At 41.9% G+C, this 13,519-nt stretch overlaps 1 long non-coding RNA gene across 1 annotated transcript; it reads left to right on the top strand.

The window, feature by feature from the left end:
• The first annotated feature begins 3,664 nt into the window (after positions 1-3,664).
• On the top strand, positions 3,665-12,462 carry LOC105181705 (uncharacterized). The gene is made up of 2 exons (XR_002162697.2): positions 3,665-3,980; positions 10,897-12,462. It is a non-coding gene; the product is annotated as an uncharacterized LOC105181705 (long non-coding RNA).
• Positions 12,463-13,519: the final 1,057 nt, after the last annotated feature.

Raw genomic sequence — 13,519 nt, 5'->3', positions numbered from 1 at the left:
TTTGTACAACATATCATCGTAACGTAAGGCAAAAGGAATTTGCCGATGCTATGTAACTAATAATTGCATCGAATTTCGTCATTATATTGCCCGTACCTACGCAAACACGTCAAACTCATTGCAACTGTTTTAACCACTCGCACATGGATTAATAATGAAGCAACAGTTTCTTTCGTATCTTTTAACCACAAAGAGGAAATATTCATGTGCGGCATCAAATTGCGATATCTGTAATATTGTACAACATGGTCTGTTGTCTGATTCATCAAACGTGTACAAGTCTTCTAATTTTCATAAAATGCAAAACGATTTTACAGACGCATGTCGTTCAGTATTGCTGTCACACGACAAAATATCTTTCATGTAAGACATAAGTCATCGATCATATTGCATCGATAGAATTGCGAAATGCCCATTTACATATCACGAGCATTTATATGACTTACTTATAATTACGTTTGCAATTACGTGCAAATTAACATCTCATTTTCATAAGAGATTTCATAAACAAGTTCTTGTTACAAGTGATTATAAGGAACTACTATAGCAGGAAATTAAAGAAACTAACGTCAAAGACGGAACAATGACGGAAATTTAAAAAGAATTAGCTACGACGATTGACGAATTTCGCTATTCCAGAAATCTCTTGCTGTAGCTTAATTTTGCAATCGTGCGTAATGCATTATCGTGCAAGATGCGAATCTTTACGAGCGAGTGAACAGTTCTATTATTCATCTCTGGAACATTCTCTGAAAATCCAATAAATTTCATGTCTCTGTTCTTCACGGCAGAACCGACGTCTTGTCGATAGGAATTCTTTCTTCGAATATCGTAGAATGTGTTTCTATTAAGAACTCGAAAGTGCGAAAGTTCATTTGGTCGCAAGTTGATTAAAAAAAAGAAGTCATTTTACACATGCGAAATCAAACAATCATCTAATAAACGATAAAAACGTCGAACAACGATGATATATACTTTGAAAAAGGTATATGCTATTTTGTTACTATTAACAAAAGAAATATAGCTAAAAATTTGATGAATTTTTATAAGCTAATAATATATAGATATATACATTCGTGCGATTTTTTTGGACATTATGTAATCCCTTGCAATCAATATTACATTTCAAATGTTTACGCGTTAACACGTCGAAAAATACTGGCGAGAAATTATCGATGCACAAGTCGTATTTCACAGCAATCGAGTTTGACCGACGTTAAGTGCTAATCGAATAACGATAAATCACAATGTGTACAACGATAACGAATACGAATATTGGAATGACGCAAAATGTACGTGAACTTTTTGCTCGGATGAGAGTTTGAGATTATAGTCTTCGATATTATTAATCATGTCAATTTTCACGATTAATAATAACCGGCCGATCTTATCAGGCGGCAGTTCTTATGTAAAACATTCATGCAGCGTTTATCGCGATGAGACGGAAGAGCAGTGTTGGGGAAAACACTGTTCGTTCCATGCGATTATATTCCATTAAATTCAGGAGAAGAGATTCTGATTTTCGTTTCCGTCACATGCAGATAGCTTATGTGTGATATCAATATGAGGAAATTAAATGCATGAGCTCCACTAAAATATAACACACCGACGGACTGCGCTTCCTTCCTTGAATATTCGCGCTGTTAATCGCGGACATCCCTGTTTGATAGTTTTAATCTGAAATTTCGTGTAAACATCGCACAGATTCGAATAAGCGGAAAAGCATTTTTTATTCTATTTATGCTAAATGACTTATTAATGGTCAAAGAAATCCCCTTTGTGTCGCGGTTGAGTCAGAAATTTATTGCCAATGACTCACGAGCGATCGGCAGAAAAATTACCCGTTTGACTGTGCAACCGGCCTTTAATTGGGATTCTCAATTAAACATTGCCGAGCACGTGGACTAAGGAAGAAAGATAGACAGATAGAGAGAGAGGGAGAGGGAGACATGTTGCGGTTAAAGTAGGTATTACACCAGTTGACCAGAATCAGTAACTTTCGTTGCGAAGTGAAGTTGAAATATCTCTCTATCTCAATAGCCACATCGATATCCGGTTCGGAATTACATATTCCAATTTTCGCGGTTTCGCGGACCGAAATTGCAGCTTACCATCAAACAAAGCCGATCGGTATCGGCTCTTAAGAAACTCCATTTCATAGAACATTGAGAAGCAGAAAAAGGAAATGCACATTATTTCCGGGTATCGATCGACTTTCTCGCGCTATTCCGTGCTCATTCGGCCATTATTTCGCGATGAAAAAAAACGCATTTCTCGGAGCGCCTCGGCGCATTCGTCCCTGAAGATCCCCCACCCTATTATTTATGACGTGCTCACTTATGACGTCTCAACCTGTTCGGCTGAGCACTTACGAAAGCTATTTTACATGTGTGAAGGTTACGGCACAAGACCGATGCCAATCAAATCACGCGACTGCCGCGGTGCTCGCTGACTAATTGCATGTATCCAGTTGGAACGAAATGTCATGCAGTATTCTAAAATAGCTTGCCGGTATTTCGAATTTCCGCGACGCGTTTTAAGGACGTCCGTCGAGTACGACTGACACGTTGCGTTACCATTCACTGGAATTTTTGTCCGTCGCGATGACTAACGCTTGGAATGAATATTTTATTTTATAACGAGAAATATTTCCAAGGGTAAGGCAATGGAAAAATTTAATGAGATGCTAAGTAATCAAACTCGATAAAAGTATCCTCCATTTTGAACATCTGAAATGTAATAAATTTTTCAGCGCTTCTTAGTGATTTATGTATTATTGTATTGTATTAGATGTATTATACATCTAATACAAACACATTGCTCGATTTCAAATAATGAAGATCAAGTTGAGATAATTTTCTGTTATTCTCGATAGCATATGTAGAGAAACTTATACGTGAGAATGTCCGTACCGCGAATAAGTTATCCAATTTTCGTGACTTTTAAAGCAATTAAATGGCGCACGTGTTTTATCGCATTTTGTTCCGATAGTTCTTATCTTACAGGCTTGTAAGTACAATTCAGATAATTTTTATCGAACAGCACCGTATTCTGTTCCACCAAAACGCACCACTTGAGTTTTCGGCAAACTCACAACAGTGCCAGAAATATTTTTCGCGCGTCAGGTGGCCGGATTGGGCCGGCAAGGACTTTACTTTATGATCCATTTTAACGTACGCAGTGTGGGAAGCACTCTCCCTGAGAGTATTCACATCACTTGATAAATACGCAAAACGTAAAACAAATCTAGCCGGGGCGATGTATCCCGATATACATAGTGCTTCTTTATTTATTCGCGCGGCGGGGCGTATAATTCATTGAATAACCGGCCGTCCCGGCGGACGATGCTACATTGGAAATATAAAATATATTCTTTCATTTCCCCGAGGACTTCCCGAGAGCTTAGCTAGAGATACCACCAACGGAAAGGTAGTCCTCTCACGATCGGACCAATTCTGGGAGACGATCACCTCTTGCCTCGGATTAATCTGTCCCTTATCCTTCCTCTTTTCCTCCTTTCTCTCCTCTTCTCGGAACGTCTAAAAACGATGACACGTCTCGAGCTAGTGAGGATACTTCTTCCTCCTCCTACTCCTGCTTCTCATCCTCCTACCATTTTCCTTCCACCACCAACCTGCCGAGTACTTATGGAGTCTCTCGCAGATTAACTTTTGATACGCGTCTCCAGTCTTCGTGCAAGCGCCGATTTGTACGTGTGCGGCGTAACACGTTCCGTTGCCGATTATTAAATTTATATTAGCGCCGGCGAATTGCTCGTAAAGCGTAATTTGACTGGTAACCTGAGGTGAAGGCATTACGGGTAGGTTCACGGTATAGAGCGAAGAGAAGCCGGTGGTGAGGAAGTAGAAACAGAGAGATAGAGCGAGAAAGGAGGAGAGATAGGTGAAAAGCGAGGAGCAGTGAGAAAGGGAAGAATCGAGCGAGCTGCTACGAGCTGAAGGAAGAACGAAGGAACGAACGTAAGTATAAAGTAATCGTTAATCTTGTTGGTCGCGAGAGAAGCGCGGAGGGGTGCGGCGTAAGTTTAATCTAAATTATGCAAAATGATTTGCATCGCTGGCGGGCGCTTTAGGTCCAACCCTTTGTGTTCGCAAAGCAAACTGAGCGCGGTTTTATGCCCGATCTTGCGACGGTCGTGATTCCACAGCAACTCGGGAAAATCGTTTGCAGCCTGGGACTGCGTTCGCCTTCGAGAAACGTTTATATGCCGCGCGGAAGTGTCCCATCAAAAATTTCGAGGACAATCTGACAGCTGCGACGTTACGGTATTTGGCGGAAAGCCGTCATTTCCTCTATCCGTTATTTCTCGTAGGTCCCATCGAGCTTGGCATTTTTGTTCCAGTGCCTCTTTCCGAAGCGATTGTATATTTTCTGCCCAGAAAGGCAATTTTTTAATTAAATCGACAGCGAAAAATAAATAGAGAAATCCAATACGATGAAGTGGTCTGAAATATCTCGATTAAAGAAAGATTTCTAACGCGTGATCTATCTGACGGAGTTTTCTGTACTGGAGATTACTCAACTGTTCTTGTATATAACGTATGCGAATATTTTATCGAAAAGTCCGAAAGTATTCCTTCATCCAGACAGTCGTACTATTCAAATACTACTTGAAGATGTTCATACGTTCGTGTAAAGTTTCGTCACGATACTGAATGCATCGTATAATGTTGAGCGAGAACTCGTTGTACGTCTTGAATCTAAATATTCTGACGTAAGAAATGTTGTGGAAACACGCAGCGGTTGTGCATCAGCGGTTGTCTATGAGTCGTGTGTATTTTCATGTGAAACGGTGAGCGAAGTCGTTCAATTATCCGGGAATCAATAATCATCGAACAATCAACGATACTCGCAACGATTTACAACGATTTACTCGCCGTGATCACTCGCACGTGACGTGAATCGAATATCTACTAACAAGATATAATACTCGAAAACATCGGCGACAGTAGCATGAATGCGCGGCAACAAGAATCCGAGATACGCACGAGTGAGGTATTGTCAAATTAATTAAAATTAACATAAAACTAGTAATTTGTTGTTATTCATAATCATATATATTGGCGTTGTCATTCGCGCGGCACGTCATTCGAGAACGCGGATTTTGCTATTTCATGTGAACCTCGCGGCAAAATTATTCACGTCCTATGGGGATTGCATTTATGCGAACGTGCATATGTAAATGACACTAAGCAAGTATGCGTTCTCTGCTTGCGAATGAGAATTAATCTCCGAATTTTTCGTGCGCGAGAGATGAAATTAGTCGGTTTCGGTTACCGACATGCGCCCAAGTTGACGGAGAGACGGGCAAAAATGAATCGTTCTCGTCGGTGGCTGGTCGGAGAGAACTAGTGCGTGCGTGTAATCTTCGCGATTTGTGTTTTCTCACGGGTATCGCATAGGGAGGAAGAAATAACGAAGAAAAAAGCAATCACACAGTGAGGGGAAAAAGAGAAAGAGAAAGAGAAAGAGAAAGAGAAAGAGAAAGAGAGATAAAGAAATGAGAGAACAGTGGTGAGAGAGGAGAGAAGAGAGAGAGAGAGAGAGGGAGAGCGAGAGAGAGAGAGAGAGAGAGAGAGAGAGAGAGAGAGAGAGAGAGAGAGAGAGAGAGAGAGAGAGAGAGAAAACGCAGACGTATTCGCGTGTATTTCATTTTCACGATTGCGGATTATGGCGCGATGGACCTATTTTTTTAAATTACGCTGCACCATATATCGGCCGCCGCGTGACAACCTGGCAAGGCTAGGCGATAAATTGTTTTAAAACCCGTTGCGCATTTATAATGGATATCTGGTCTCGAAAACGCTCCATAATCCTCTCGCTCCGCGAGAGACGCGATGACAAAAAAAAAATCGGGACGGAAAGTGCGGGCGCCGCTGAATAAACGGCGGCTCATGCCACCGGGCGAAGGGTCGCGCTACGAATCGTTATCGATACGTGAGATAAATTACAAATCCGTATAGAGATGTGGACGATGGAAAAGCCACGAGGCAAGTTCCATTTGCGACTCTACCTCTGGTCCCTTCAACAGTTAATTGTACCGAATTCTGTCTCTCTCTCCCTCTCTCTCTCTCTCTCTCTCTCTCTCTCTCTCTCTCTCTCTCTCTCTCTCTCTCTCTCTCTCTCTATGTGTATATACACATCTCAGGCAAGACTACAATCAAGAAAGGAGCAGCGAAGCGCTAACCGAGGGTTACTTAACTTAGACTATCGGTGCAACTTAGTCTAAAGAGCCGGTCACTGTATAGCGCAGTTACGTTGAAACTTTCCTCCGGTATTATCGCGCGTACTTTGCCTGAAGCAGCCAGACATGCCCATTGTGTTTCGCTCTATGCTTGGGATTTAAGCGTTCAGGACGAAGATAACGCGACTTATTCCAGGCCAGAGTTAACTGGTCTTTAATCACGCGGAGAGCGTCGCTAGGTTATCGTTATCGCGATAGTTTTTATTACATGTCCATGCTGAACCTTCATACACAACTCCGCGGAGTATATGCGATCACGCCGAGAATCGATCGGCCGATTTATCGGATGTGCATCGTATAATACACATTTAATTTCGCCACAACGTTGCTTGTAACCACCGTTGTCGTCTCAGGTGTCCCGTTTACGTTAGACATCACGACATGAAGTCGACGCGAGTAGTTGCGACCCAGTGCACCGTCGGCTACCCACCACGGGACGACGGCGGTGACTAATCTTGATGAAAACGTTGCGTGTTGCGTCTCGGATACACATATTGCTTCGAGATACTCCGTCACGCAATTGTTGCGAACGTTTAGTCGCTCCCACGGAGCGATTCCAGCCGATATCGATTTAAGTGCTCGGAGGCCACGCTAATGGATACTTTGGCGGGAACATAACGTGCCGCCACCGCCGCCGTCGCCGCACCACCGCCGCAAGAATATGATGAAAGAAGTCGTGCAAGTACTTCCCCGCGATTTATGTCCTCTTGCAAGGACGTTTAACCACGACACCGAGACACGTCGTATGTTATGGAAAATAGATTGCCGTCGTGACGTCGATTTCTCGTCACGGCGTAAATTGACGCAAACGGTCTTGTTGAAGTTTGTTCCGATCGAGTTCGCGGGGAAAATAGAATCACGCACTCGCGATACTGTCGACTATGAAATTTGAGTTCTTGATGTTCTGAAAAAAACATCTAGAACGACAAGAACGTCAAATTTTCAGGCCAGACGAGAATGAAATTCTGTCAAACGACGCGATTGGGTGGTCACACGAGAAAAAACTCTCCCCTCTTTCTATCCGCAAATTCAAAAGCGTCTAATCTCCAGGAAATAACGAGAGCAATTAATTTCTAAATTACACTTTATAATATCGTCTTTCACATATTTTCCGTTTTCATCATGCTTAAAAATAACTGGAGGAGAACCTGGATTTAAAGTTGCGAACACGAAGTTTTTAATAGCCCCGGTGCAAACACCGCTATTTTCGCTTGGCTGAAACAAATGCGCGACGAACAAGCGACGGAAAATTTTTATTTGCTAATACGAACACCGCGTGCTCGCACGACGATAAACGCCCGCCGTTTAACGCGATTTTTCACTGCAGCCGCGAGATTTTTTCCAAAGAAAATATTTCTTCTCCCTGCTCGCCTCCTCTCTCCTGCCCTACCCTCGCATCCCGTCGACCGTGCATCCTTCATAAAAGTTTACGTCAACGTGCGAAAGAACTGCCCGCCTATTACGGTCGGGATTTTACGGCGTTCTCTGAACTGGCTGTCACAGATCGCGATGCCGGCGGACGTAATTTTTATTGCCGATGCTACGACCTCCGTAAAGTAGCCACATCGCGAGCTGGAGTCATCGGGGGGAGTGCCGTTGTACCACGCTAAAGTGCAATCGGTCGAAACGCACTATACCGCGCGTCATCGCCGCGGATACTTATTTCGACGAATCGATATTCAACTGTGTCGTCGTAAAAGAACCATTCCTGCGCCAATAAGTATGCGAGTAATTCCGCTTTCAATATTTACAACGCGACCTGTCATGTCATCCCGACTTCCCCGCCACCACCACCACCGACGACTTCTCTCGTGTGCTCGCGCTGTAACCTCGATTGAAACCGCGCATCAGCAGCTGCATCGGACGCGCGTCGAGCGGATAAAACGGGCGGCGCTCCATTCTGGATACTCAAATCGTCTAATCCGACGATAAGCGTAAACGGCATTCGACATGGCAGTCGCGGTTGCGCGATTGTCGTCTTCTCTGCCTAACCGAGAACCACATTGGCAGTATTTCGTACATAGCTTTACTTATGAGAGCGCTTTTACTCGGATTAGACCGCGCGGACGCCAAACAGTGAGCGCTTTTAAATATTACGCGGGTATTAACTGCAATAACACCGTCATTAAGCTGCTTATCTGGCTCGTATTCACCGTGTCGTGGCTGGAAGGTTAGTAATCTCCGTACGGAGTATCCGGGTATACGGAGCCGCGCGAAAATACGTAATACGATTTCGCAATGGTGGAAATATCATTCGCGACGAGTGTCTTCGTGCGCGACGCGCGCGAAATCGCCTGCGTTGCTAATTACTAATCTAACGTACGTCTGAGACCGAAAGATACGTCAGCGTCAGCTTGAGATTGTTCCGATATCAAACAGCATGCATTCATTGAGGCATTTCCAAGAGCTTTATCGCGTCGAGTTCCCCCACGCCCCTCTCTTTCTCTCTTCTCCTATTCTTCGTGACGCACCGCTGTAATAAGCGACGCCGACGTGTCAGGAACCGTACCGTCTAAACGGGGCGCTTACGCGCTATTTTGTCCGGCGGAAAATTAAATTCGAACTTCCTTTGAACGCGCGGGTAAACCGCAGCGCTCGTGCGGCAACTAGCCGCGAAAATCTCTCGCGAAATGCGATAGCGGCGGAACAAACACGCACGCGCGAGCACACGTATCCCTCGCCCATTTTGCAGGAACTCGATATTATCTCCTTTCTTTGCACTTCTCACCTACCGTCGGAGTTCACCGCGGTTGCGCCGAGTTCCGACGCTTTTCTTCAAAAGTTATGCGTGCGTACTAAGTTGGCTTCCTACCTAAGTTGGGTATTACTCGCGCACGTGGGTTACAACTTTGGTCCCCATATATCTATATATACATATATATATATATATATGTATAAATGCTTGGTATTTCTCTAATTCGTTATTACATTTTTGACATCTCCCAACATTCGATTCGGCGCGCGAGAGTAATCAAGAAATCTGCGGCTGATAGCGAGCATGGAAAATTGCTGGAGAATTCCACGCATTGTAGAACGGAAACTGTATCATCTCTTCTCGTCGCGCCTTTCGTGGGCGAAATCGTTCGCGGTGCATTCGTCAGTTGCGTTCGAAATGTAATTTTGATTTTTGTCGGGTGTATGAAAAACAACAATCAAGACGCGACGCGAAGATCAGCTGTCCGCTGTGGTCGCGGTGTTCTGTTCGCTCGCGAAGTATTTTGTTTACGATATGATATCTAAATCCTGTGCGCTTCTTTCTCGTCAACCTCGCTTCCGAAAAGTTGTAACGAGGGAATCGAAATGCATTCGTATATTACGCGCGCGGGCACCGTATGTCGATGATGCATCCGGCGTCTGCAGTTTTCCGCAAAACGAAATGTTATTCTGTCTCATTTGCGTGGCGTTATCGACGCATCGGGCTCGGGAGACCGCAAACGTAATGGAATAAAATTGTCGTCAAGAGAATGGACTTCTCGCTGTCTTAGTACGTTAATTGCTGTCGAGGTGCTACCGAATTTTAATGCGCCGGAGGTATGCCGAAGGTGCTTTCCTTGGTGAAATACTGCCACGTAACTCAGGTCGCTGAATACATTAGAGGATGCAAGATGCGAAGTGATTTGCTCGGAGAGCAAACTCGTGGAAACTCGTGGAAACGTTAAGGATACACGACAAAGTAATAATGCCCGGACAGTATCGCGTTGAAATATATGTATTGAATCGAGGGTCGTTTATTTTAATCGAATGCGCTTATTTTAGTTGGTATATGCAGAATAGTTTATCGAGCGCATTTATTTTATCACGGAATTATTCGCGATTCGAATTATCGAATTAAAGAGAATTAAATTCCATTGAAAACTTTTTTCGTCCTTCTTTTTCACCCTAAAATAATATAACAATTTTGCGAAATGGACTACAGACGGTATTTGATTTTACTAAGTTCTTCCGGAAAAAATCCCTCCATTGTGAAGAACCAATTAAATTTTCATTAAAAAGAATTGATCTCAATCTTAACGAGGAACAGATGGCCGTGGCAAATCGAATTTAGAGCAGAATACTCCATAAAGACAGAGTACTCCGTAAAAATACAAAATATATCTTATTCGTCAGATCTAACGTGCAATAGAATCAAAATTGTTGTTAAATGTTCTCATTTGCGCAGAATATGTATAAACAAAAAATAATATTTGCAAACGACCACGTATGCATTCACGTTATTTCATACAGATTTTTCTTCGAATTTCAGCGAACGTAGCTCAATGCCGTTCTATTTACCATGAAAATATTGGTTAATCTGATATTTTATCGTTCTCTACTTCTCTACTTCGCAGTCCTATCGCACGATAAATCAGTTCGGACGTTCTGATATTAAAAATGTCGCTTTAAGTCTCATTTATCCGAAAATGTATGGTTCTGCATAAAAAAGACGCATAAGTGAAGTGTGTAAAATAGTTTTAGTATCCTCTGAATATCTTCCTCTGCTGCTGCCATAAAATATATCTATCGCTTTATCTCGCAATCAATCCGTGAAATAGATCTTACGACACGTTCCAAGTCATCTCATATAGAAAACGGTTGTCAAAATATATGATTATACATATCAAATTGATAAATAACGAATGCGTATTTTTCAGGTTGTATTTTCATGAAAACTAACGAAGCACCGCTGTTATCAAAGATGCACTTGTCGGCATCGTTCGTCCTTATCACGGTGTGCCTGCTGGTACATTCGACTGTCGGCATAACAGAAATGATCAACTCTGATTCCTTCTACTTTCCCGACCAAGCGGACTACATCAAGCTCGCTACAAAATGTCCCGATAACATGATACTTTGGCCGTACAACCGTCAATGTTACAAGGAAGGCGATGAAGGTCCCTGCAACGTCGGCCGGGTACTGGTGTTCGATCGTCGGTTACTGAAACCGTACTGCAAGGATCTCATATTTTAAAGAAGCGCGAATGCAGGAAGGAATGTGACCAACTATCGGTGATTTGTAATTTATTACACGTCGGTAATTTGTCGCACGGTAGGTGACATAGTAACAATTGCGAACGTTCAGGGGGAAGTGTATTCGGGTGAACGCCATGTTCGGGTTGAAGCTCAATTCCGCCCGATGCGGACAAAAATATTGGTTTAAGTGAAACGCGTCGAAATTTCCATAATGCAAGTATAAATGCTATTTTTGTTAGCTGCGTATTCCGTGTAAACAGCTACGTCTCATGAGAATAATATTGTGGAGCAATATAAAGGCAAATTAGCATGTTGCATTTGCGCTATGGAAATTTGCTCTAAACAGAATATGTAATTTATTGAAGACGGATTGCGAGATGTGGGGAAACTAAAATAAAAAATTAGTCTGATAATTAGCGAAAAATGTTTCAATGTTTAAATAATTATAGGTTGTTTAAGACATTTATTCAAAATGTTTAACCGTATACTGCAACAAGCGCGCCTCTAATTGTAACGTCGTACCCATCTCGTATTAGATTTTTATCATATTCATCTACACCAAAATAATTTTATTATTCTTGATTTGTCACATTTATATTTATATTCATAATCGATATCGTAAAACTCGCTCTGTACGAGCTGTACGCAGTTCCCGATTATCTCATACAAAACTAATACGCTTATTAAGTATGCTCTGATAGTAACTAAATGTTTTATATTCCATCCAATATTATTTATTAAGATCATTTTATTACGAACTCTCAATTCAGAGAAATGTATTATGATCGTCAATTTCTATCAGCATACGTTAATCAAATAGGTTGACAATTATAAATGGATACGTTTAAGATAAGGACTGATATCTATGTGGAATAATGCAAATGTAAGTTTGTATGTACATATAAAACTTTTAATTTTATACGAATATTTATATGCTCACATTTTGATATTCATCATAGAGTTGCGAACAGATTGTAGAAAAAATGACTTGTACTGACATCTATTCAGATTAAAGACATCACGAGAGCAATTCCGTGATCGGTCGTTCTTGTTATTTTATACCCAGTAAATGAGCATTTCGAGCCAAATTAGTTTGCGGTAATTAGCTACAGAAGAAGCTCTAAAAGCTTACATTCGATTTGTCTCAATTAGTGTATATAATTATTTTATCGATGGTTTAATGAGTAAGTTATTTCCATTACTATCGTTAATAACATGACACAATAAACGAACGTGTAAGAGTTAAATTTTGGTATTGGTATTATCATTAAAAAAATATATATATGAGTGTGTGTGTGTGTGTGTGTGTGTGTGTGTGTGTGTGTGTACGACTACCGGGAGCATGTCGTGTTTATTGAGTCGTCTATGAGAGTATTTATTAATCGATTGCGACTCGATGCGCGGGGAAGTAGGTGAAATGACCCTCATACCTTGTTACCCCGGCCCGAAGGGTTCTACGCTCGTCCCCGTGTAATATCCCAGGGCCCAATGTGACATCGATTCGCAATTTGGTACGGTAGTTGACAATATGGAGAGACGAGAAATGATTTGGAGCTACGAATGCCGTCCATGGCGCGGTCGTTTCGAGATATCTCGCGGCCTACACTACCCTCTTCCTAGCTTGCCTTCTTGCCTTGACGTACCTGATACGTGCGCGGGGTAACAAGCGTCGCGAGATGTTTTCGATTAACATCATTTTAAGAATGACTGTCGTTCTTTACTATCGGATGGAGACCCGATACCCTCGTCGCGTTTTCCATCTTTATTCGTCGGTAGGCACGCCAACGAATCATGATCGAGTTCTCTTTCACCCTCCGAGAGCACCATCATCATCGTCGTCGTCGTCGTTGTCGCGGAGAATTCTTCGCGGAATAGAAATATCCAAGCTGATAAAGTTGAATTTCTCAAAAGCGCGATTTACGATATCGTTTCAATTATTCGTAATTTCAATATTATTACGAACGTCTCCGACGGATAAATTAAAATCAGGATCATACATTGTTAGATATACAGATATATTGTGGACTTTAATGATCGTTATTTGCAGAAGATTTCATGTCAATCATATTATATTATAATGTGCTAGCTCATAATGTATTAATGTATTTAATTCATTCTGACCTTTCACCAAGTTATGAAACGTTCATCTTGAATTTGTTACCGTTATTCGAAAAGTGTTTCAATATGGGGATAATTTTATGAAAATTTATATTCCACTGAAACATATTTTAACGTACAAAGAGATCACATAAATTTAGAACTCGTACAATCAGTGCAATTCCAGTCATCAAATGGCTAACAATT

The sequence above is a fragment of the Harpegnathos saltator genome, unplaced genomic scaffold (genome assembly GCF_003227715.2).
Source record: "Harpegnathos saltator strain DR-91 unplaced genomic scaffold, Hsal_v8.6 scaffold789, whole genome shotgun sequence".
NCBI lineage: Eukaryota > Metazoa > Arthropoda > Insecta > Hymenoptera > Formicidae > Harpegnathos > Harpegnathos saltator.
Note: the sequence above shows the minus strand (reverse complement) of the source record. Positions and strands in the feature narration are given on the sequence as shown.